The sequence below is a fragment of the Apodemus sylvaticus genome, chromosome 11, assembly GCF_947179515.1.
Source record: "Apodemus sylvaticus chromosome 11, mApoSyl1.1, whole genome shotgun sequence".
NCBI lineage: Eukaryota > Metazoa > Chordata > Mammalia > Rodentia > Muridae > Apodemus > Apodemus sylvaticus.
Window position 1 is genome coordinate 64177068 of NC_067482.1, and position 27190 is coordinate 64204257.

The 27190-nt window shown below is 36.7% G+C and overlaps 1 pseudogene; it reads right to left on the reverse strand.

Moving 5' to 3' along the window:
- Positions 1–23837: 23837 nt before the first annotated feature.
- LOC127696535 (transcription initiation factor TFIID subunit 9-like) lies at positions 23838–24633 on the reverse strand (annotated as a pseudogene).
- Positions 24634–27190: the final 2557 nt, after the last annotated feature.

Sequence of the window (27190 nt, forward strand, 5' to 3'; positions counted from 1 at the left end):
AGAAACATTTTCAACTTCATATGGAAATGCAAAACAAAACAAAACAAAAACAAAAAAACCAAGATAGCAAAAACAATCCTGTACAATAAAAGAACTTCTAGAGGTATTATTATCCCTGGCCTCAAGCTGTACTACAGAGCAATAGTTAAAAAATAACCTCCATGCTCTTAATATAGAAACAGCCAGGTTGATCAATGGAATCAAATCCAAGACCCAGAATAAACTCACACAATTGTGTGGGTACTTGGTTTTTGACTAAGAAGGCAAAACCATCCAATAGGAAAAAAATTCTTCAATAAATGGTGCTGAGCTAACTGGTGAAGTGTAACTATATCCATACTTACCACTCTGCATAAAACTCAAGTCCAAGTGGTTCAAAGACCTCAACATAAGGGGGGATGGGGGTGGCGGTGGTGGCGCACGCCTGTAATCCCAGCACTCTGGGAGGCAGAGACAGGTGGATTTCTGAGTTCAAGGCCAGCCTGGCCTACAGAGGGAGTTCCTGGACCTCCAGCGCTATACAGAGAAATCCTGTCTTGTAAAAACCAAAAACAACAACAACAACAAAAAACCAAACAAACCAAAACAAACTAAAACAAAAAACTAAATATACTAAATGTTAAAGAAGAGAATGTGGAGAAGAGCCTTGAACACATTAATACAAGACACAACTTCCTGAACAGAATGCCAATAGTTTAGTCAGTAACATATCAACAATCAATAAATGGGACTTCATGAAACGGAAAAGCTTCTGTAGGGCAAAAGACACCATCAATAGGACAAAATGCAGCCTAAAACAATGGGGAAAGATTTTCACTGACCCTACATCCACAAAGGACTATTATACAAAATATATTCAGAACTCAAGATATTAGAACAACAAACTAAATAATCCCATTAAAAGATAGGGTAGAGTGCTAAACTGAGAATTCACAATATAGGACTCTCTAATGGCCCTAGCATTTATATACCCTCTGAAAAGTCCCCAGAATTCCAAATGTCTCCCTCAGTTTCAAAAACGATCTGCAGCTGGCAAAAATCACAACCTGCTAGAGCACAGAGTGAATTATAGTGAGGTGCTGTAAACAAACTAAAATAGCCCCATATTTCACACCATATTCATATACATATATGTATTACATAGACATAGACATAGACATAGACATAGACATAGACATAGACATAGACGTGTGTGTGTGTGTGTGTGTGTGTGTGTGTGTCTGTGTGTCTGTGTCTGTGTTTCTAAAGAAACCAAAATTCCCACTACAGAAGGACACTTGTGATAGCCTTGGACTAAATCATGAGATATGTGTCTGGGATAACCTCTATTTCAAAACCCTGAGTTTAAAAAGTTAATGTCATCACATAAATAGGGAATTAGGATATATATATGTTTATATGGAGAGAACATTTCAAATTACTATAAAGTAGAAAAAATAGATTCCATCAATAAGATAAAAGTTTGAAGTTCATGTGTTTGTCATATTAATAGATAAGTTTTGTGGAATCATGAGACTTATGAAACTGTCCTGCATTATCCTTTAAGGAAATTGTAAACTATTTTTCTATATTCAAAATCTAATTCTTTGTGTCTGAAGCTAGCTTCCAGCACATACATACATATATACATGCGTACACACATATATGTATATATATATATATATATATATATATATATATATATATATATATATATATATATACATATTTTGTGTGTATGTGTGTGCACACATGTGCATGCACACATGATTATGAACTGTAAAAAATAATGCTGAAAATTTTGCACCTTAAAATAATCTATGAATTCAACTGGGCTGTGGTGGTGAATGCCTTTAATTACATGAGGTAGAGGCAGATGGATCTCTATGAGTTTGAAGCCAGCTTGGTCCACAGAGTGAGTTCCAAGGCAGCCAAGGTTGTTACGCAGAGAAACTCCATCTTGAAAAGCAAAGCAAACAAATAAATATTTGGGAATATATATATGTATACTATGATACTATGATCTAAATATAGTAAAGTGTATACTCATATTAAGGTATCATACAATACCATGCAAATAACTATAAATTCTTATATTTTTATATTAAAATTAATTTTAAATTAATAATTTCTAAAGAAAGAAGGAAAAATTTTTACATAATAATAGATTACTAGGTCCATAATGAAGTATATGTTTTCACATGTGGGATCTAAAGATATTAATGGGATATATTATTATCACTTGGATATTCTACTTTGTTCATAGAGATTACAGAGAAAACAGATCTCTACCCCCATTCTCTCTCTCTCTCTCTCTCTCTCTCTATCTATCTATCTCTCTCTCTCTCTGATATGGTTTCATAATTTGACCATGCACTCATGATACCCCTGTTTCAACCTTCCCCATACTGTGAGTTCCACAGTTGCCAGCACAAGGGTTTTGGCTGAAGTGATAGGATATTTGTAACTACTATAGTTAATACATTACTTAATATGTTGTATTGGCTCTGTAATGGAACACTAGAGTTTTTAGTATATGATGGTGATGTTATTCAAGTTTCATTTGAAGAAATTATATATTCAAAAGATCTAAGGTCCTATGTATAATTCTCTAGAAGACCTGCTAACTGACTAATAGCCTATATTTTTGACATCTTACACTTTAAGTCAAACTTGAATATATTTGATCTCCAGGAATTTTATTTTCTGAAGGTTGTTATTGCTAAAACTACTGTGAATTTTCCACATGAACTAAAAATCAAGTTATGAAAAACTTCATACTGACTAAATTATATAAGCAGTATTTCTCTTTTATGCAAATTTTTGCATTGCTTGAATGCTTAAATTAACTAAAATATTGTAAAATGGGATTATAAATTAGCAATTCAGACAAACACAATAATATGTACATATAAACACTTGTATGTTAAGTTTTTATTTTTCCATATTATATTAAATATTAATATAGAAATAACACCAAATACAGGCAAGTCACAGATAATTTGTGTGAAATAGCATTAAATGCAAAATGACTAGGATAGATTGCATTATGAAGCCTTTCCATCTTCGACAGACATATCAAGAGTTCTAACTTTGGGGTCTGTTTCTAAAGTTCACCTTGATTGTTACATATCTGCCTCATAGACTCTAATGTTAGAGAGAACTTCGTAAAGTGAGAAAATAGCCTGAAAGTGATTAGAAGAAATATACAAGTCTGAGTCCCTTTTACTATTACCTGTAAACCTAAAAAGTCATACATTTCCAAAGATGGCATAATTCTCCCTCTATACAATTGAAATAATATCCATAAAATTTGGCTACAATTGACTCATCAGGAAGAATTAAGTCCTTTCTGGCCATAGCTTACTGCACAAAACCAACCAAAGAAACACCATTGAGCATAAGTAGCATGGAAAAATTTCTTTAAATTCCAGAGAATATACAGAAGAATATAACCATTTATTTTGAGTGATTGAGACACAGAGACGGAGAGAGAGGAAGAGATGGGAAGGTGGGAATGAGAGATAGAGACACAGACAGAGACATATATACACAGACACAGAGAAACATCATGCAGCAAGAACACAAACCAGAGTTACATGGGGGAAAAGGACAGAACAGGACCCCTAGTGAAGATCTAAGATAACTGTTCTCTACAATGGGTAAATTATTTTATTAGTTGACTAAGATGATTCAACTAAGATTGACAACCCAAGCTCTGTGAGTGTTGAGCTTGTTTCAAGCATCTACAGAATTCCATACACATTATTATAAACAGATAAGCCTATAATTCATATTCCAGGCCAGGAGTAGCCAATTAAAACAAGGCTATGTAAGAGTTTTGACAATTGTCTTTGACATGGAATTTAATCTCAAATATTGTTGTCAGGCATGTTTTATAAATTTAGATAATTTCAGGTAAAATTAGATAATTAATCTACTTCCGGTCAAGCAAATGGCTCCATGAGCATCAGAACGGTTCTCTCATTCAGAAGGAAGGCAACAGAAAATTGACTTCAGCTATGCCCAAAGTCTTTTCTTCCAGTCATGGCACAGATTCCATATAAATCTGAGCAATTCACTCTGCAGGAAAATTTATTGTACATAGTGTCTGTCAACAAAAGTGACAAATTGATGCAGCTGGGGAAACTTGTTTCTTTTCTATTGGTAATAAATTAAAAACACCAGACATGGATTCATCCATCTCACCACCTCCTCCCAACTAAATTTTAGCATATAATTTATTATAAGCAACTTCACTGCTCTCTATGCAAATATATACCCATATATAGCAATACTGAGATATATAAACTTTAATTATCTTTAAAGCAATTCAGTTTCATTTTATGACCTTCTTAGAAACATTTTTCTTGAGGAAAGAGTATGACCTCAATATTAAAAACATGCTGTTTTTTGGTACTACAATACAATGTTTCTTTCCCTTTGAAAAAATATATTTTTACATCACAACACTTATGGGAACTAAAGGTCATCTTGCCTAAAGCACCATTGCTGTTTTGTATTTCTGAAGCTAGATAACAGAGTTTATGCTCAGAAAATCATAGTAGAATAGAAACACATTATTTGATAACTTTAACTGAGATGTTTCTTTTATAAATTGTTCTTTTACATATATTTTCTTGATTATAATCACCATCATAAGAGAATTGTGTTTTAACCAGTGAGTAAATTTCTTAAATCCATTCTTTCAAACCATCCAAATTTAGAAAGAAGTCAGCTATCTGCTCATGTCTTTTATAACAAAATGAAATTAATATATTTGTAGACATTTTTGTACAAACTTGTGAGTTTATTCATTCATTATGAGATTTGTTTTGTTTTGTTTTCAAGACATGATTTTTCTGTACAGCCCTGTCTCTTGTCTAACTCACTCTGAAGATCACGTAGGCCTTGAACTCACAGAAGTCCATCTGCCTTTGCCTCCCGTGTGTTGGAATAAATAAAAGGCATGGGTCACCACTGCCAGGCAATATTAGCAAAATGTCTAAAGGGAGAGAAAACTATCAACGTAGAGTGACACTTAGTCTTTCTATAGGAGCTCAGATCAGAAATCTTACCAAGCAATATGTCCTTGCAATGTTCTCTGGAGGAAAATCACTGCTGTTTAATTTTACACTCATTTGGGAACAGGGGAGTTGAGAATATACCCCTAGCAGACCAACCTGTGGCACATTTTTTTGATTGAGGACTGATATGGGTAGGCCCATCTCACTATAGGTAGTGCCACCATATAGCACCTTGGGTGCTATAAGAAAGCATGCTGAACAAACCATGGGCAACAAAACCAGGGAGCAGGACCTCTCCAAGGCCTCTACATCAGCTCCTGACCCCAGGTTCCTTCCATGACTTCATTGAAGGATGGATTACAAAATTTAAATAAATTTGTTTCTCCTTAAGTTACATTTTATCATGATTTTCTATCACAGTAATAAAGACAACAATCTTATAGCCATTAATTAATTTTGATTCTTCATCATATCATATGAAAACAACACTCAGAACTTAATATAGCTGCAACAACCACAAACAATTAAGCTTTTGTGAAACTATTTTTGAAACCTTTCAAAGTGAGTGTTGACATTTCTCCCCAGGAGAAATAATGAGTAGTAGTATATGATGATAACAAGCATTGATTATTTATTGGAAAGCAGACTTTCTAATTATGAATTTAGTGGTGATTTGGGTCGTTTCAGGAATCCATTTTCATGCTCAAATACCTTTCCTAAACAGTCCTCTAACACACTGCAGAAGAATGAACGGATGAGCGAACAGTGAAATCAGATGTGAGAAAGAAGGGAGAAAGATGCTAAGGAAGGGAGAGAGAAAGAGAAGGAAGAGTGAGGTATGGAGTGTGTGATGGTTTGCATATGCTTGCCTCACAGAGTAGCATTCTTACAAGGTGTGGCCTGGTTAGAGTAGATGTGGCCCTGTTGTTGTAGGTGTGTCACTGTCAGTTATCTACTGTTTACCTTTGGATGCAGAACTCTCAGCTCTTCCTATACCTTGCCTGGCTAAATGCTGGCATGCTACTCTTTTAATGATAATGGACTGAACATCTGAACACATAAGCCAGGCTCAAATAAATGTTGTCCTTATAAGAGTTGCCTTGGTCATGGTATCTGTTCACAGTAGTAAAACCCTAGGACATATGGCATTTCCCACAATAAGAAATAAGGGCTAACTTTCATTACAAAATGGTGTGTAATTTTGAGATTACAATGTTTTTATTCTTCAAAGAAAAAAATTAAAATATGTAACATGTGGAGGCAGATGAATGTCAAGAATAAAAGACATTAGTGAGAAGCAGTTACTTAGGGATTCAAATATTGATATCACCCATTCAACAACTGTGCCTTAAATAAAAGCCCAAGAAAAGGAAAATATTTGTTGATCCTTCATTAAGCAAGATGAAAATCAACCCACAAGCAATTGTTTCAAAACATAATTAAACATTTGAAATATGACTATTATATTTTAATTCTCATAAATTGTAAATATATTTAATATTTTACCCTATGTCAACTCAGTGTTAACCCTCCTGAATGAATGAAGATGTGAAACACATCCTTCTTCCTTCAAGCAGTTAGATGTTTCTCCTGATTGAGAGTAGGGAGCAGTCTGCAGTACTGTAAGGCAGTCAGGAACCAGTTTTGGTTATGCCCTTCAAGGAGCAGCTAACATGTGAGCAGAGAGGATTCTGCTCTGGATACCTGTGGAATTCACCTGGTCAAAAATTGCTCCTTTTTTCATAAGAACTGGTAATTGTTTATTTCAATAAAAGTCTTGCTTAAAAGATGTTTCCATTGATGGGACCCTGTATCTTCCACCATAGATTTATGATGCACACAGATCACCTGGCACGCACCAATCAGACAGTGTCTTTATTCTAAACCAGTGGTTCTCAACCTTCCTAATACTGTGACCCTTTAATACAATTCCTCATATTGTGATGACCCCTCCTCCCCAACCACAAGATTATATTCATTATATACTCCCTAACTGTAATTTTGCCACTGTTATTAATCATAATGTAAATGTCTGTGTTCTGTGGTGGTTTTAGGAGACCCTTGTGAAAGGATCATTCGACCACAATAAAGTCACAGTCCAGAGGCTGAAAGCTGCTGCTCTAATTAGTAGCCATTTACTGTTGTCAGAGTTCCAGGGAAACTAAACAAGAGTCTCAGATATTCAAGAGCTAATAGAATAAAACATCCACAATCATTTTCTTCTATTTTATCTTTCAGTCATTTTGATATTGCTCATGATTTCTCAGTTTTTATATATGAGATCACAGTATTACAATGTCTGAAAGCTTTAGAAATAATTGAAACAAGATGAAGGAACATCCCTACTGGGTTACTAGACTCAAATGTACACTACTGTGATACATTTATATATCTTTGCTTTCTACCCTGGAGTAATTTTTTATAGTAGAAAGTGTATTCTTTTCAGATAATTTCAATTCACTAACATTTTAAAGTATCTAATACATTATAAAAGTTTTTCCTTTTTCCTGAAATGAATCTTATTTATAAGTCATTAATGTTGTTATCTTGTTAATGAGGATATATGAAAGCTGTGTTCAAATTTTTAACATTATGCAATTATTGACCTTTTTTGCAAAAGAAACAGATTCTACACAAAATTTTATTTTATTTTAATATTGAAATTTATTATTACAGAAATACTATTTCCATATAACATTACTTGTCATATCCTGTGAACATAGTATATATACACACATTAGTATTAGAATACACAATAGGTTAGTATAAATGATAATATTGAGTGGACTACCAGGAAGTTCACGAAGGACAGTTACTTCTGCTATGACTCATAGCCCTGCCATTTTAAGCATATTATTTCTCATCTGTTAAGAGACTTATCATTATCATTCCTTTTCCTTTGCTTTACAATACTTTTATCATTTATGTCACAAAAAGATAGACTGATAAGATTTCTGTATTTCCATCTCTATGCAAATAAAATAATACTTTCACCTGTGATGGTTCTAAGATTTACATCATGCTCTTGAGAGTCCCACTAGTGGCTATGTGTGCCAAAGTTACATTTGATTGTATTCTTAAAGTGAGTTGAATCTCAATATTTCACGATTCTATTTACTCACTTTGTTTTCCAGGAAAGCATTCCCCAAAGTTTATATTACTGAAAACAGTTCCAAGCCAAAGTAATAATAGTACTTAAAGCCTAGAGCATACTTCCCTGCACGGTTTCCCTCACTTTGGCTCCAGTTCTCTATTCCTATCTTTGAAGAATGCCTCTGTTTCTTTGATTTCTTTTATTTTCCTTTTTAATTGGATATTTTTTTATTTACATTTCAAATATTATCCCCTTTCCTGGTTTCCCCTCCAAAAACACTCTATCCCATATCCCCCACCCCCATGCTCACCAACCCATCCACTCTGGATTCCCTGTCCTGGTATTCCCCTATACTGGGGCATCGAGCCTTCTCAGGACCAAGGGCATCTCCTCCCTTTTATGACCGACAAGGCCATCCTCTGCTACACATGCAGCTGGAGCCAAGACCTTCTCCAAGTGTACTCTTTGGTTAGTAGTTTAGTCCCTAGGAGCTCTGGGGTTCCTGGTTGATTCATACTGTTGTTCCTCCTATAGGGCTGCAAGCTCATTCAGCTCCTTGGGTCCTTTCTCTACCTCCTCCATTGGGGACCTTGTGCTCAGACCAATGGTTGGTTGAGAGCTCCCAGCTCTGTATTTGTCAGGTACTGGCAGAGCCTCTCAGGAGACAATTATATCAGGCTCCTGTCAGCAAGCACTTGTTGGCATTCATAATAGTGTCTGGGTTTGGTGACTGTATATGGGATGGAAATACAAGTGGGGCAGTGTCTGGACGGTCTTTCCTTCAGTCTCTGCTCCACACTTTGTCTCAGTATCTCCTCCCATGGGTATATCCATACTTTGGTCTTACTTCTTCTTGAGCTTCCTTTGGTTTGTGAATTGTGTCATGTGTATTCCAAGCTTCTGGGCTAATATCTACTTATAAATGAGTGCTTACCATGTGTGTTCTTTTGTGATTGGGTTGTATCACTCAGGATGATATTTCCAGTTCCATCCATTTGCCTAAGAATTTCATGAATTCATTGTCTTTAATACCTGAGTAGTATTCCATTGTGTAAATGTACCATATTTTCTGTATCCATTCTTCTCTTAAGAGATATCTGGATTCTTTCCAGCTTCTGGCTATTATAAATAAGGCTGCTATGAACATAGTGGATCAGGTGTCCTTATTAGGTATTGGAGAATCTTCTGGGTATATGCCTAGAAGTGGTATAACTGGGCACTCTGGTAATATTATGTCCAATTTTCTGATGTACGTCCAAACTGATTTCCTGAGAGGTTTTACCAGCTTGTACTCCCACCAGCAAAGGAGGAATATTCCTTTTTCCACATCCTCTCCAGTATCTGCTGTCACCTAAGTTTTTTATCTTAGCCATTCTTACTTGTGTGAGATGGAATCTCAAGGTTGTTTTGATTTGCATTTCCCTGCTGACAAAGAATGCTGAACATTTCTTTAAGTGCTTCTCAGCCATTCTGTATTCCTCAGTTGAGAATTCTTTGTTTAGCTCTGTACTCCATTTTCTAATAGGGTTCTTTGGCTTTCTGGAGTGTAAGTCCTTGAGTTCTTTGTATCTATTGGATATTAGTCCTCTATCAGATGTAGGATTGGTAAAGAAATTTTTTCCCAGTCTATTGGTTGTGGTTTTGTCCTACTGACAGTGTCCTTTGCCCTATAGAAGCTTTGCAATTTTATGAGGTCCCATTTGCTAACTCTTGATCTTAGATCATAAGCTATTGGTGTTCTGTTCAGGAAATTTTCCCCTGTGCCCATGTGCTCATGGATCTTCCCCTCTTTCTTTTCTACTAGTTTCAGTGTTTCTAGTTTTATGTGGAAGTCCTTGATCCACTTGGACTTGAGCTTTGTACAAGGAAATAAGAATGGATTGATTTACATTCTACTACATACTAACTTCCAGTTGAACGAGCATTGTTTGTTGAAATGCTGTCTTTTTTTCCACTGAATGGTTTTAGCTCGTTTGTCAAACATCAAGTGACCATAGGTGTATGGGTTCAATCCTGCCAATCCATGAGCATGGGAGATCTTTCCATTTTCTGAGGTCTTCTTCAATTTCTTTCTTCAGAGACTTGAAGTTCTTGTTATACAGATCTTTTACTTGTTTAGTTAGAGTCACACCAAGGTTTTTTATATTGTTTGTGACTATTGTGAAGGGAATTGTTTCTCTAATTCCTTTCTCAGCCTTGTTGTCCTTTGAGTAGAGGAAGGTCGCTGATTTATTTGAGTTAATTTTATATTCAGCCACTTTACTGAAGCTGTTTATCAGCTTTAGGAGTTCTCTGGTGGATTTTTTGGGGAATCACTTAAGTATACTATAATATTATCAGCAAATAATGATATTTTGACCTCTTCCTTTCCAATTTGTGTCCTTCTGAACTCTTTTTGTTGTATGATTGCTCTGGATGGGACTTCGAGTAGTATATTGAAAAGGTATGGAGAGAGTGGACAGCCTTGTCTACTCCTTGATTTCAGTGGTATTGCTTCAAGTTTCTCTCTATTTAGCTTGATGTTGTCTATTGGTTTGTTGTTTATTGCTTTTATTATGTTTATCTATGGGCCTTGAATTCCTGACCTTTCTAAGACTTTTATCATGAAGGGGTGTTGGATTTTGTTAAATGCTTTTTCAGCATCTAATAAGATGATCATGTGGTTTTTTTTCTTTGAATTTGTTTTTGTAGTGGATTAAATTAATAGATTTCCTTTATTGAACCATCCTATATCCCTGGGATGAAGCCTACTTGATTATGATGGATGATTGTTTTGATGTGTTCTTGGATTTGGTTTGCAAGTATTTATTGAGTATATTTGCATTGATATTCATATGGGAAATTGATCTGAAGTTCTCCTTTGTAGGGTCTTTGTATGGTTTAGGTATCAGAGTAATTGTGGCTTCATAGAACAAATTTGGTAGTCTTCCTTCTGTTTCTATTTTGTGGAATAGTTTGGAGAGTATTGGTATTAGGTCTTCTTTGAAGGTCTGATGTACTAAACCAATCTGGTCCTGGGCTTTTCTTGGTTGGAAAACTATTGATGACTACTTGTACTTCATTAGGTGTTATGGGGTTGTTTAGATGGTTTCTATGATCCTGATTTAAGTTTGGTACCTAGTATCTGCCTAGAAAATTTTCCATTTCATACAGATTTTCCAGTTTTGTTGAATAAAGGTATTTGTAATAGGATATGATGATTTTTTTGGATTTTTTTTCAGTATCTGTTGTTATGTCTCCCTTTTCATTTCTGATTTGGTTCATTTGGATACTGTCTCTGTGCCCCTGGTTATTCTGGCTAAGGGTTTATCTATCTTGTTGATTTTCTCAAAGAACCAGCTCATGGTTTGTTTGATTTTTAAATATAGTTTATTTTGTTTCTAATTGGTTGATTTCAAACCTGTGTTTGGTTACTTTCTGTCATCTACTCCTCTTGTGTGTATTTGCTTCTTTTTGTTCTGGAACTTTCAGATGCGCTGTCAAGCTGCTAGTGTATGCTCTCTCTCATTTCTTTTTGCAGGCCCTCAGAGCTATGAGTTTTCCTCTTAGCACTGCTTTCACTGTGTCCCATAAGTTTGGGCATGTTGTGGCTTCATTTTTATTAAATTATAAAATGTCTTTAATTTCTTTCTTTATTTCTTCCTTAACCAAGACATCACTGTGTAGATTGTTGTTCAGCTTCTACATATATGTGGGCTTTCTATTGTCTTTTGATGTTATTGAAGATCACCCTTAGTCCATAATGATCTTACAGGATGCATGGGATTATTTCAATCTTCTTGTTATCTGTTGAGGCCTGTTTTGTCACCAATTATATGGTCAATTTTGGACAATGTATCATGAGATGCTGAGAAGAAGGTATATTCTTTTGTTGTAGGATAAATTGTTCTGTAGATACCTGTTAAATCCATTTGTTTCTTATCTTCTGTTAGTTTCACCTGTTTCTCTGTTTAGTTTGTTTCCATGTTCATTGATGAGAGTGGGGTGTTGAAGTCTCTCATTATTATTGTATGAGGTGCAATGTGTGCTTTGAGCTTCAGTAAAGTTTCTTTTATGAATGTGTGTGCCCTTGTATTTAGAGCATAGATATTCAAGACTGGGAGTTCTTCTTGGTATATTTTTCCTTTGATGAGTATGAAGTGCCCACCCTTATCTTTTTGATAACGTTATGTTGGAAGTCTATTTTATTCGATATTAGGATGGCTTCTCCAGCTTGTTTCTGAAGAGTATATGCTTAGAAAATTGCTTTCCAGCCTTTTACTTTAAGGTAGTGTCTGTCTTTGTCAGTGATGTAGGTTTCTTGTATTCAGCAAAATTTTTCGTCCTGTTTACGTATCCAGTCTATTAGCCTATGTCTTTTTATTGGGGAATTGAGTCCATTGATATTAAGAGATATTAAGAAAAAGTGATTGTTGCTTCCTGGCATTATTGTTTTTAAAGGTGGAGTTATGTTGATATGGCTGTCTTCTTATTGGTTTGTTAATGGAAGATTACTGGCTTGCTTTGTCTAGGGTGTAGTTTCCCTCCTTGTGTTGGAGTTTTCTATCTATTATCCATTGAGGGGCTGGATTTGTGGAAAGATATTTTGGAAATTTGGTTTTGTCAAATATCTTGTTTTCTCCATCTATGGTAATTGAGAATTTTGTTGAGTATAGTAGCCTGGGCTGGCATTTGTGTTCTCTTAGGGTCTGTATGACATCTGCCCAGAATCTTCTAGCTTTCATAGTCTCTGGTGAGAATTCTGGTGTAATTCTGAAAGGTCTTTGTTTATATGTTACTTGACCTTTTTCCCTTACTGCTTTTAGTATTCTTTCTTTGTTTAATAAATTTGGTCTTTTGATTATTATGTGCCAGGAGGAATTTCTTTTCCATTCTATTTGGAATTCTGTATGCTTCTTGTATGTCTATGTGTATCTCTTTCTTTAGGTTAGGGAAGCTTTCTTCTATAATTTTGTTGAAGATATTTACTGGCCCTTTAAGTTGGGAGAATTTGCTCTATTCTATCCGTAGTATCCTTAGGTTTTGTCTTCTCAGTGTGTCCTGGATTTCCTGGATGTTTTGGGTCAGGAGCTTTATGCATTTTGCATTTTCTTTGACTGTTGTGTCAGTGTTTCCTATGGTATCTTTTGCATCTGAGAATTTCTCTTCTATCTCTTGTATTCTGTGGTGGATGTTTGCATCTATGACTCCTGATTTCTTTCCTAGATTTTCTATTTCCAATGTTGTCTCCTTTTGTGATTTCTTTATTTTTTCAACTTTCATTTTTAGATCCTGGATGGTTTTGTTCAGTTCCTTCTCCTGTTTGGTTGTGTTTTCTTGTAATTCTTTAAGAGCTTCTACCTGTTTACATGTGTTCTTCTGTATGTCTTTAAGGAAGTTATTTATGTTATTCTTAAAGTCCTTTATTATCATCATGAGATGGAATTTTTAAATCCACTTCTTGCTTTTCTGGTGTGGTGGGGTATCTAGGACTTGCTGTTGTGAGAGAACTGGATTCTGATGTTGCCAAGTAGCCTTGGTTTCTATTGGTAGTGTTCTTATGCTTGCCTTTCACCATCTGGTAATCTCTGGGTTAGTTGGTATTGCTGTCTCTGGATGGAGCTTTTCCTTCCTGTAGGCCTGTAAGCCTGTGTCCATACCCTTGGGCGACCAATTCTCTTCTGGCAGAGTCTGTGAGCAGATGGCTGTGGAGCTGCTCAACTCCTGGGTACAGATGGTGACCAGAAGTCTCCTGTCCCAGCTGCTTAACTAAACCTATGCCCTATGTACTCCTAGCTGTTCCCCTGTGGACAGATACTGGAGAGAAAGTGGAGCTCTCACCTCCATGCTCAGAAGTGAAAGTGCTGCTGGGAGATCACTCTTTCCTGGTCGGCTGTGCACAGAAGGCTGTGGAGCTGCCTGGCTCCCTGGTGCAAATAGGGACCAGAAGGCTCCTGTCCCAGCTGCTCCTGATTTGTTTCTTTTCAATCTTTGTTCAGTGACAATTTATATTAACCAATGCTGTTCTTATTTTGATCACACACAGATTTAAATTAATTTTATTAGTTTTCTTGATGTTTGTCTTTCTTGTTCTGTGGTTTTTTTTTCCCTTCCATATAATGGTCAGCTTCTTTTATGAGATAGTAGGTCATGTACTTTTCTTCATTACTTTTTTAGACTATAAATTATGCCTTTTAGATTTTTTTGGTAATACATTTTACTTTGAATATTTATTTATTTATTTATTTATTTATTTATTTACTTATTTATTTATTTATTTTACTTATTCACTTTATATTCCACTTACTGCCCTCCTCCTTGTAATCTCCTCGCAGAGCCCTTCCCCCTTTCTCCATATACCTTCTTCTCTGAACAGGTGGGGCCCCCTGAGTATCCCCTCACCCTGGCATCTCAAGTCTCTGTGAGGATAAGCACATCCTTTCCCACTGAAGCCAGACAAGGTAGTCCAAATAGAAGAACATGTCTCACAGACAGGCAACAGCTTTTAGGATAGCCCTTGTTCCAGGTTTTTTGGGACCCACATGAAGACCAGGTTTCATATCTGTTACATGTGTTTGAGGAGCCCTAGGTCCAGACTGTGTACGTTTTTTTGGTTGGTTGTTCAATCTCCAGGGACAAGGGATAGAATAGAGGCTAAGGAAATGGTCAATACCTGGCCCAACTTGAGACTCATCTCATGGGCAAGCACCAATCCCTGACACTATTAATGATACTCTGTTGTGCTTCCAGACAAGAGGCTGGCATGACTGTCCTCTGAGAGGCTAAACTCAGCAACTGATTCAAGATCTGCAGAGACTTACAGTGGATGGAATTTGGGAACACTCATGGAAGAACAACGGGAAGGATTGTGGCCTCTAAGGGATTTGGAAATTCACAGGAAGACCAACAGAGTCATCTAACCTGGAGCATTTTAGTATTTTTAGCATTTTCTTTTCATACAATACATTTTAATCATTTCCCTTCTCAAAACTCCTCCTAGATCCTCCCATCTTCCCCACTCATTGAAATCTACACTTTCTTTCTCTCTTTAAAACAAAGACATGTAAAACAATAATAACATAAAATGAAAAGAAACTAATTAAGACAAAATTAATAACAAACAGGAGAACAAGTCACAAAATAATTCAAGAGCCATGAATAGACACAGAGATACACAGTTCACACACACACACACACACACACACACACACACACACAGCAAGAAAATCCCATAAAAGTAGAAAACAAAATATACACAAAGGCCCTATAATGGTTGTTTCTAAGAACAAACAAATATATGAAAAGCCCTGACCGAGCATTATAACAGAAAGTACCTGTGGAAACATCAATGTGCTCATTTTTTGTTGACAATTTACTACTGAGTAGCCACAGTCTCTCTTTTATATGTGTATCTGTCCAGATATTCTTAGAAGATCTTTTTGCTTTGGTGTCTTCCATCTCCTCTATTGCTTAAACTTTTTCTGCCTCCTCTTTTGTAGAGTTCCCTGAGCACTGAGAGCAGGGATTGTTTGAGATCCATCTCTGGCTCAGCCATCAGACAAACTTCCTCCTGTAATATGTGAGGACAAATACAGAGATCCAGAGCTGGACAATGTACCTTGGAGCAGTCTGTCCTGAGTGGGATGTCTACCAAATGCCTTATATTTGTAGTTTTACTTCCAGAAATCATAGCAAGATGGTTTTCTAAAACAGTAACAATAATTAATTTCTTTATTCTAGTCCTCATAAATATCTTTGACTATAATTATTCTATAATTAAGTTCATTCCAAAATCATTTACTGAATGTAATAACACACAGCATTATGATACTCTTATAGAATTAAAGATGAATCAGAAATGATCCTTAATTACTATCCTCATGAGATTGTTATATAAAGCTGTGTATTTACTATTGCAATAGGAAAATGACCTGAGAACAGCACAGGAAAATGGTCTGAGAACAGTGTGGAGCATGTCCCCATTGGGATTGTCAATAACCTTCAAAAGGATACTTATGTGCTTTCCCTGTAAGGATGAGGATATGTCCAGTATATAAGTAGAGGAAGTTGAAAAGGTCATATTTTTGACAAGGAGAAAAGCATGAAAACTCATAAGCAAGGCCTGTGTAACTTCAAGTAATGGTTCCATGCATAGAACATAAACCTATGAAGGTTGGGAGATGAATCCAAACAGAAGGTAGAGAGGAAGGGGCAAAGCCCTAGCGCCCAGAGACCTAGATGTGTAGACGCAATCCGAAATTATAGAAAAAATATTGTCAACTATAAATATTGATGACATAGAAAGACCTTGTGTAAAACTTCAATGCAAAGATTATGGTCATGTTTCATATTATTGTAATGTGACAAGCCACAGTCACCATTCTCCTTGCTATTCTCTCATCTCCCCATCTCTCTTTTCTGGTCTACGTCAACCTTTCTTTTCAACATAGTGTCTTTAGAATGTTGTTTATAAAAATCTACAAAATGGAGAGCTGATAGCAATGGAAACTTCTATCTTGCTGTTCAAAAGCCTGAGAACTTCAAATAAAAGAACTGTAATATTTCATGCCTGATGAAGGTCCTTCTTCTCATTGTAACCTCTGACAGTTCTCTGTCACCTCTTTAATAAGTGCACTAATCACATATAGAAGCTTTCTGACTCAGCTCCTGACTTCTTCTAAGGTCCACTGGTCAATATCCTCTCTCTGGCAACCAGATCTCAATTCATAATTTGGTTGAGGAAAGCTATACACATTTTGGCCATACAATAGTCAGTTCTCCTATTATTTCTTACAATAATTTTTAGGTGTGCAAATGCATTAAAATTAATCATTTCTTCCTATGTTGCTAAGAACTTCCCCATGTTCATACCCTAGAAAGGGGAAGGGTTAAAGCTTTGAACTACAGCCGTGACCATGTTGTGTAAACAGAGCGTACTACTTTCTTCAGAGCTTTAGTTAAGAAAAAGGAGGGCAGATAAGACCCAAATGTTTAATGCATCTGGATTTATAATTTATGAAAACCATCAGCTTATGCAATGTGTAAAACTTATGAATGGATATGAGAAGAATGTGTAATTGAGAGGAAAGACTGTCATAAAGAACAGAGGACTGCAACACAGAGCAGAAGAAGAAGCTGGGAGGCAGATGTGCAAGGGATGGAAACTCTCGCAGGATATTTTAATCTCTTTCCAAGCCTATTATTAAAGTATTATTTTGAGTATATCCAGACTAATATCTGAAAGTTTAGTTCACTTTCCACACTGAAAGTTAAACTCCTTATCACCCTCACACAAACTTTTTTTATAATTTTTCCAAACTTCTCTTCCCAGACCTAAGTCCAAAGATACACTCTTGATGCACTAAGTCAAGTCATAAAGAACAATTCATCCAGCCTTCACTTCTAGAACCTTATGGATTCTGTCACCCATTCTGATTCATTAATACCATCAACTCCAGTTCACTTTTCAGGACTCTGTTAGTACATTCTGTTTCTAGAATCACTTCCATAAACACCAGCCTGCCTATTTTTTCAGAGAACTCTACAATTTTTCCTTAATACAAAACATAGACTATCTATGTTTTCTATTTTCCTTTGTGTATACATGCTGAGCCTCCATTATTCTACATAAAGTAATGTGAAGATTTAATATGTGACTCTAGCCTGTAGACGAGTCTGGCATGAAGAGTAGATCTATGTGTGAATTTCAGGAACTGTTTTTCTCTCAAAATGGTCACATAATTTAGTCAGCACATATAAAACTATACAAAACTTTTTTTTTAAATGAAAATGAGTATTTTTTTACTCGATATAATTTATTTACATTTCAAATGATTTCCCCTTTTCTAGCCCCAAAAACTTTTGTATCAGTTTCCTAGCATTAATACATACTTAAAATAGATTTTGAACATTCTTGATCTAGTTGATTAAATGAATGCACATTTACTTTGGGGCTATCTATTCACTTTAAGCTCGAGTGATACAAATTGTATGTGTGTGTGTGTGTGTGTGTGTGTGTGTGTGTGTGTGTGTGTGTGTATGTGTGTGTGTGTGTGTGTGTGTGTGTGTGTGTGTGTGTGCATGTATGCCTTCTTTCTGTCTGATATTTTGTGACAGAACTAAGAAATATAACCAATGGGCCTTTAGCTCCGAAGGACTAAGCCACCAACCAAGGAGTGCACATGGCTTTGACTGCATATGTAGCAGAGGAAAGAGACGTCCTTGGTCCTAGGAAGGTTTGATAGATGCCCCAGTGTAGGGGAATCATCCCCTACAGTGTACACCCCCAATGTAGGGGTCGCGAGGTGGGAGTGGGTGGGTGGGGAGAGGAACACCCTAAAAAAGCAGGAGGAGGGGGAATAGGAGTGGGGGTTTCTGGGAGAGGGGGAATCTGGGTAAGGGGATAACACTTGAAATGTAAATAAATTAAAATAAATTTAAAAATGTAGCAATAGAGAGATATTAGACTTTAAATTTATTTTCCCTTTGATGAAACTGTTGTCATTCTAGGTACGTAACATGTGCACGTGAACTTTAGAAACAACTAGTTTACTTCTGAGAAAACAGAAATATATTACGCCAGGAATCACTCTGGTTCTGGAGACTGGTTTTGGAATCCTTTCCATCTTAACAACATTTAACTTCTAATCAGTATGAACTGTCATTCTATTTGATTGAGTCACTTTTTTTCTGTCAGTGAGGTTTTCTGTATATTTAATATACAAATCTTTAATATGCTTTGTTGAGCTTATTCCTATTTATTCTTCATGGTATTATTATGAACTGAGATATTTTATTAATTTTTTTATGATTTTAGAATCCTTTGTGATCCTCATCTACCATTTAAAATCAATTATAATATTAAAGTAACAAGCCTCAGATATCCTTAATTTTACACAATGATCATAAAGATAAACATTATTCTCACCTTCTGGCAGCTGCAAATACAATATTTTACACTGAAAAACTACATTTTACTGAATGCCAGAGCCTCTGACATGTAATAGACATTTGCAAGACAATGAATGGATCAACAGCATTCTGACAGTGGCGACAATTAAAAAGTCTGTCTCACTGAAAGGATGGTCATGTTAATTTTTGCTACCCGTCTCCCTCTGAGTATTTGCCATCTGACTTTCAGAAAATCCAAATCACTTATGTATCTAGACTGTATGTTCTACCCATTTGATGACACCTCATCAAAGCATGTACCACCCTTATCTAATCTATATTTTTTTAGACTTAGCCTAGTTTAACCATCTTTTCTATTGGAAAACCTCTCCTGGTTATTGGTATATGAATTAGATCCCTGCATTCACCCATGACCATTGTAGCCTGCCCTCATCTTCTCATTACCACTATTTTTATTGTCATGTTTACTGGACTGAGAGCCCTTTGAAGTCAAAGTCAGCTATTCTTCATTCCCCTCCTGTTTCTCTAGACTGTACTGAACTAACTATAACTCAGGTACACTTGAACATGTGGTTCCACTGGCCTCCAGAGTAGTTGGGATTATTGGCCTCCAATATCAGGCTCATCTTAGAGCCATGGGCTTCTTTCTTCACTGTCCTAAACAATGCATACAAATTTCAGACCCACTAAGATGACTAAATTAACAGGAAAAGATGCATAGTCTTAGTCATTTTGGTTTGATCAGCATTTTCCTGTTCCTCATTTTGTTCTTTTTCTCTCACTTTCATAATCCATTTTGGGTTTTATGCTGTTGAGCATGGTCTTGGAAAATGTGCTTTGTGTCCCTTTTTACAGCAGTTCACACAATTTAGGGAAGAACTCTGAGATTTTATCACTCATTCTCAGTACCTACTTCATTTTCCTATACTGCCAACATCAACTATGGTTGGAAAATATAGTTATTAATTATACTTAGTCACTCCTTTATGATTAAAGGAGTATCTAAAATTAAATATAACAGAATTGGTTTTTTAAATGTATGAATTTTACTCTGTTCTTACCTCCTCATCAGAATTTTGGGACTGCAAATTTATTGAAATGTTTGATAAGATGATCCGTTACCTCTCTGACTTTCCTTTCCAAAGTAATGATACATGCAACTTAACAATTTTCACAGGAAAAATAGAAATGCAGTTCATAATAACACCTAAGCTGTTCATCAGCATTGCTGGCACATTAGGTTTATGTAATAATTTAGCCCCTCTCCAAATTCTCTTTAGTTTTTAGATAAATAGTGCTATGGCCCCAGCCAAATGTCTCTATTAATAGAGACTCTATTTTTCATTATACACATGGTTGATAGATACTTTGACAATTAATCAAAAATGAAAATAAAGAAAGAGGTAGGAAATGAAACAGTTGGTTTTGATGGTATTTTTAGTTCATTTGAATATCCCTATAAAAGTTATTTTAATCCAAAGTTGCAAATTATAATCTTCCCTAGCGATTGGCTTCTGCTACACTCCAATATATGCACCTCTCACTGACCATGCTCAGTTGGCTCAGAATTTAGTGTTTTCCAAATCCCCGAAATATAGTCCCCCTATAAATTACCTTTTAAAATGTTTTTACACTGAAATGTCTACATGTTACATTTCATTCAGAATAAGGGGGAAGTTTCAGCATTTCAAAAGACTTATAAATCAGCCATAGTGTTGTAAAAACGAAGTGATTTGGCTAGAAAAGCAAACATGTTTCCTGTCTGACATTTGCATCAAAAAGTCAGCCAGCTTCTAGAGTGTATTAGTCCAGGGAAACAAGGGTCCTCTTATGATAAACAAGTGCTCTGGGAGACAGGGTATTATCACAAAGAGGATTATTTATGCTAGTTCAAGAAATAAGAAAGAGGGGGAAATGTAATCCCCTTCAGATCTCAAGGCTGTTGATCAAATAAAAATTTCAAAGAAAAAATGTTGTGTTTTTTTTTTTTTAAATTGGCTCTGAGTGTACTTATGGTTTGAGTCTGAAAATCAAGTAGGCAAAATGACCTGTGGATGATAGAATATTACATAAAAAGTGGAGCTAATGTTTAATTCTGTGAAGCACGATTTTAATTCTCTTGTATGTCAGGAGCCATCCTCACTTATTACAGACACTGGGAATGACATCATCTCTATAAAAAGAAAAAAGAAAACAGAATCGGACACTCTTATTTTCCATGTACACTTTCAGGGAGGTGGGAGGGAACATGGCCACAAGCACAAAAAACCCACACATTCACAATGTTTGTGCAATGATATTTGAGGTCATACATAAACTTAAGTTGCAGGACCCCAGTTTTCAGGTAAATTCTTAACCTTCAAAAGGATGACCCATTTTTAACTCAGCCCAGGAAACAACTATTTTGTCATTGAAAAGTTTCTAGAAAACTACAATTTAATTTTTTGGTAGTATTTTATTCAAACAAAGAAAACTCATACGTAAAATTATGGCCTTTGGATCTCAGGATATTGAGGGGTAGTGAAAGAAACCAGCCAACCTTTTCTACCCAACCAAACTAGAAACAAACTATTAATACTTTTGACTGCTTTTATTGTTAAGAAAAGTCCAAATCACTTTGAGAAATTATAAACTAACAAGTAAACCATGTCAGAATTGTAGTCATCAGGTGTGACTTCTGGTTTACCTGCTCTGCTCTCTGCAGGACTGGTTGATGATCTCATCAACCCTCTCTGTGACTAAATAACACAACTTTCAATAAACAAATCAGTGGCTTGCATCAGATTTTGATTAGGGCTGGATATTTGTCTTTTCCATATAGCACCAAGCATCACTTAGCATTCACTCAACATGGATATCACACATAAAACAATAAAATATGATGTGATATATGATATGATACGATACAATATGATATATATAACACAGGCTGGACATCCCCATCTTGAAAGTGTAAAGTGAGGCATGCTCTAAAATCCCTAACTTTATAACAATGACATGACACTCAAGGGGTTCAGGATTTTGTATCACTTCACATCATGCATTTTCAGATTAGAAATGATCATAGGAAAAATTTTGTGCAGCTATCCCAAAAATCATATGAAACCAACCAACCATCCTCTGAAATCAAAACAAGGTTGTACCAAATCATTACAGATAAGGAATTCTCAGCCTGTGGCTGCTTTCAATGATTTATACATTACATTCATACCAGTAAATGTTAAGATTATCTTATTTAAGCCTCATCAGATGAGCAATGAGGTAGATTCAAGAGATAAATAATCTAAGAGCAATTATAGGCTAATATAATCTTTCATTCCATTGTATGTTTCACAACAAAATTCCCATGTCCTTGGGGAAATTATTTAAAGTAAAGTTGTAATAACAATGAAGCACACATCCCACGGTAGCTAGGAGATGGACTTTGGGAAGATGATATATCTGCAGAAATCTCAGATGCCATCTGCCTTGCAGTACTAAAAGTCAGTAACCCCTTATGCAATGAAAAGATCCAGCTTCTGCAACAACCAGTCTCGTATGCTTAGTGCTGGTGTCACTTGCTCTCATGAAACTATATCAACAGAACTTAGATTTAAAGCAATATTTTGTTTCATGTTCTGTAATTTCATATTTTGGATACACCCTAGAAGGTACATACAGTCTCTTCCCATGAAATACAAACATAATACACTAGTAATGTACATTGGGTAAATGACAGGAATCCATGATTAATGCTGTAAGAGTATAAAGAAAATAGGGAATGGAATTATTAGTGTTTCAGGTCCTGACAAGGCCAGAAGAGAGCACTGGATTCTCCGGAGTTGGTATTACTGGCAGTTGTACACCATCTGACACAGATGCTGGGAACCAAATTCAGGTCCCATGAAAAAGCAGTATGAATTCTTAACTGCTGAGCCTCCTCTCTAGTATCAAGATCTGATCATTCTTTTGCTATTAATATATTTACTTTGCTGAAGAAAATAATTGATAATATTTCTTTTTGTTGAGTGATTATGTATGCATGTGCATATACAATATTTCCTGAAATTTCAATATACTATGAAATGTGAAGTTGAGCCAGCTAACCTGTTACCTAAAATACTATATATCTCTATGTTGGAATACATAAAACTTACTATCTTGACAATAAGGAAAATGTAATATGCAATTAATAACCATAGTTAACATGGCATGAGTTGTGAAAGTCACAGGATAAATACCATATGCTCTCAACTAAACATGGCATTTTAAAAAATTTGATCACAGGCTTGCTTGAGGTTGAGTTGGCTTAGTGGGTTGGCTTGGTGTTTACAACCAAATCTAGTGACCTGACTTTGAGCTTCAGAATCAACATGATAAAAACAGAGAACTATTATAAGTTCTTCTCTGACCCGTACATTTGCACCTCAACAAGTGTGTGTGTGTGTGTGTGTGTGTGTGTGTGTGTGTACCTCTAAACACAAGCATAAACACAGGTAAATAAAGAGATGTAACTTAACAAGTTAAGTTCATAGAAGTTCATAGCAGTATGTTGGTTATCTGGGACTTAGTGGGGGGATATGTCTCAGCGCAATGAGCTATGCCAATGGACACAAAATGTTAGCTAGACAGAGGGAATAATTCTTGGTTTTTTTTGATAAAGGACAATTTTATTTTTTATGCATAAAAGTTGATGAAAAACCATTACTAGTTATGGTAAAACTGAACATTTAAATCAAAAGGCATAATAAATATACTTATTAAATACCAATTTCTAAAGTACAGCTTCAAAACATCTAACATGCCTTTTAAATTTCAGTACAATGGATCCAAGACCAAGAACACAGGTTATATGCATCAAGGCTAGATTACAAATTATCATAGTCATCATCATCAATGTCATCGTCATCATCATCATCATATTCATGTTTTCTTTTCAGTGCATTGGCTGACTCGGCTGTATTTTGTGATATAATATTAGTAGTAATAAGAATGAATGTTTTTGGACCCAATTAACGATTGATTAATAAGAACATTCTGAACTGCTGACGTTGCAGGAATGGAAGCTTTTCCAGCAGGGACTGAGAAGCAGGCATCTGTACTGTAACCCTCTGCCCTGTGAGGGACATCGGAGTGCCCACTTTAGTTGAAACACACATGGTCTGTGGGGTTGGTGTGCCTAGTCTGGGTCTAGTCTTGGTCTACTAGAAACTGAACCAACACTTAACCTTGGAACTGTTATTCCTCCTGCAGGAGTAGGTGCTTTTTTTGTAAAGATTTAAGCCTATAGTTTGGAGCAGTTAAGCAATATCTATCAGGTGGCAATCTAGGTCCTGAATATGGCTTGATCAATGGCAAAAGGGGTTGATTTCTTTGTCTTGCAATATCTAATAAAAAATTCTCTCTTGAGAGGAGAAGTGAAAGACTAGTCAGCACGGCACTGGATTGCCAATCGGACATCATCTGCATCCACAGTAGCTTTCTTAGCATGGCTTGAATAGATCTTAGCATCATCTAGAATTGAGATATTCACATATTGGAAGGCAAACTCCAGTATCTGATTTATAACTCTTGGCTCTACTTCCGTAATCCCTTCAGGATTTGTGCCATCATCTGTGCATCTTTCGGCATGTTCTTGGGAGACGCCATCTTGCCAGACCTCATGATATCCGGTGATCAGGCTTCTTGAGCTAGATCTCCCACATTAACATACTTTATGCCTGATCTTGATGCAAGTTCTTTGCCTAGTGTGGTTTTTCCAACAGCTGGTGTACCGGTGAGCAGGATGTTCAGAAGCTTCATAGTCCTCCTTCACATGCAGTCCTCGGCTCATGCGCCCACCCAACGGATGAGCTCTCCAGGGAGGAGCTGGAAAGGGCGGGCAGTCGTGTGCTCCTGCACAAAGGCTCCCTCGAGGTCCTCCACCCTGCTCACATGCATTTAGGCTCCTCTTGGCACGCACCAGGGACTCCCCTGGCCTTGGGTCCTACACTTCCATCGAATGGTGGGAAGCCTGTCCCCAAATCCCGCCTGAGTTTCAGGTCAGGCAGTCCGCTGGACACCTACATCACTTGCTCGCTTGCTGGCCCTCCTCTCGAGGAAATAATCTCAATCTATCTGTTGTACACACCTTGGTACCGATTTTAAAATCACGATGTTTACTATGTAGGAACATTTTTAGATTCTAGGTTTCCACTTGTGGAAACATCGTTGCTGTTAGCACAACCACCATCCTCCAAAATCCCTTGCCCCCAAAGCCTATAGTCAGCTCTGCTTCAGGGAGGAAGGGTGGAGTAGGCAACAAATAGATTCTCATTTTGGTTTACATAAGGAGAAATTTAAACAGAAAGCTCTACAGTAAACTTTGATTTCTACTGAAATGATATCACGGCTAAAACAATCACTTACTTTAGTAGTGGCCACTGGGGAACTGTACCCATGACTCATAGGAAAAGAAAGAACAAAGATTGTGAACTGTCAAATATGATGTCCTTATTCATCTATATGTTCCCTAACACCAGTGCTGACTTGTCACAGAACTTTCTCTCCCACTTAAATTTTGTTACTAGTTTCCTCAAAAAAATTGAAATGTTAGTTTAAGTAATTATTTCAAACATATAATTATTTAGCCTAAGCAATTTTTAATCCATTTCATGCCCCATGAGTATCTGGTTTCAAAATTTGGGCAAACCTCTAAGCCTTTGCTAATCTTTTTACTGATACATTCTTTAATGATTTTGTCATTAAAGTTTCAAGATTGAATTTTTCTGGGTATAAATGTATATTACTTATGTTCCTAGTTTGTTCTCTTGAATCGAAAATTCTGTCTCCTGAGAGGCTTTGCCAGAGCTTGACAAATACAGAGGTGGATACTTGCATCCAATCATTGGACTGAGCATGGGGACCCCAATGGAGGAGTTAGGGAAAGGACTGAAGGAGATGAAGGGTTTTGCAACCCCATAGGTATTGTGATCATAAAAAGATAAATAGGTGTAAGAATGGGGTGTGTGGTGAGGTGTGGGGAAAGGAGGTGCCTTAGCAGGGCCCATGCCAAGCTATCCCTTCCCCTTGAGGGACAAGTCACACAACAGTGTAGCATAGAATAGTTTAATCGGGGCATAAGGAGGGGAGTTAGGAGAGTAGTAGAGGCAGACAAAGGCAGAGAGAAGGAGAGAGTAGAGAAGTAGAGGAGAGCCATGAACACATGGAGAGAGGAGAAAGGGAATGGGGAGAGAGGGGGAGCAAGGGATCAAGAGAGTAAGACAACAAGAGAGAGAGGAGGGGCAAGCAGCCCCTTTTACAACAGGCCAGGTCTACCTGGCTGTGGCCAAGTAACTGTGGAAAGGAACATACCTGGCTGTTGCCAGGTAACTGCAGGGGTGGAGCCCAGAGAGACTACCAACAATAGAAAGAACAAGAATATCAACCAACCAGACCAACCCCCCAAAGAGCTCGCAGGGTCTAAACCACCAACCAAAGAGTATACATGGAGGGACCCATGGCTCCCACTGCATTTATAGCAGAGGATGGCCTTATCTGGAATCAATGGGAAGAATGACCCTTGGTCCTGTGAAGGCTACATGCCCTGGTGTAGGGGAATGCCAGGGTGGTGAGGTGGGGAGCACCCTCCTAGAAGCAGGGTATGGGAGATGGGATAGGGGGTTTGCTGAGGGGAAACCAGGAAAGGGGACAACATTTGAAATATAAGTAAATAATATGATCAAAAAATTTACAAAAGGAATATTCAAATAAAGCTGATGAAAACACACACAACACTCTCACACATACACATTTTCTCTCTCTCTCTCTTCCCCCCCTCTCTCTCTCTCTCACACACACACACACACACAAAGTATGCAACACAAAACCTTAGAGGTGTCAACTAGGCAAAGCTCTTTGAAGTCCATGGAATCAAATAATTAAAAACAAATCGTGCTTTTTCCAAGGATTTAACTCTAGCCACTATTTCAGTAATTTAATCTTTTTCCTCCAAGTCTACCTCCTGCCAAGTTGCCCTCATAACATAGGCTTCCAATAACAGAGGAAACTGTGGTTGCCCTGCAAAGGAGCATGAAGTAGCTACTTCTCTTTCCTTCTCTTCAGTACTGAAAGGTTAATATGGTCGAGACTGGGTTGTATTAATCCTGCTATGATCTTCGAAGGTAGGTGATTTTAAAGAAGTAAGGGCCAATCTATAAATTTCAACTATTTAATCTATAGG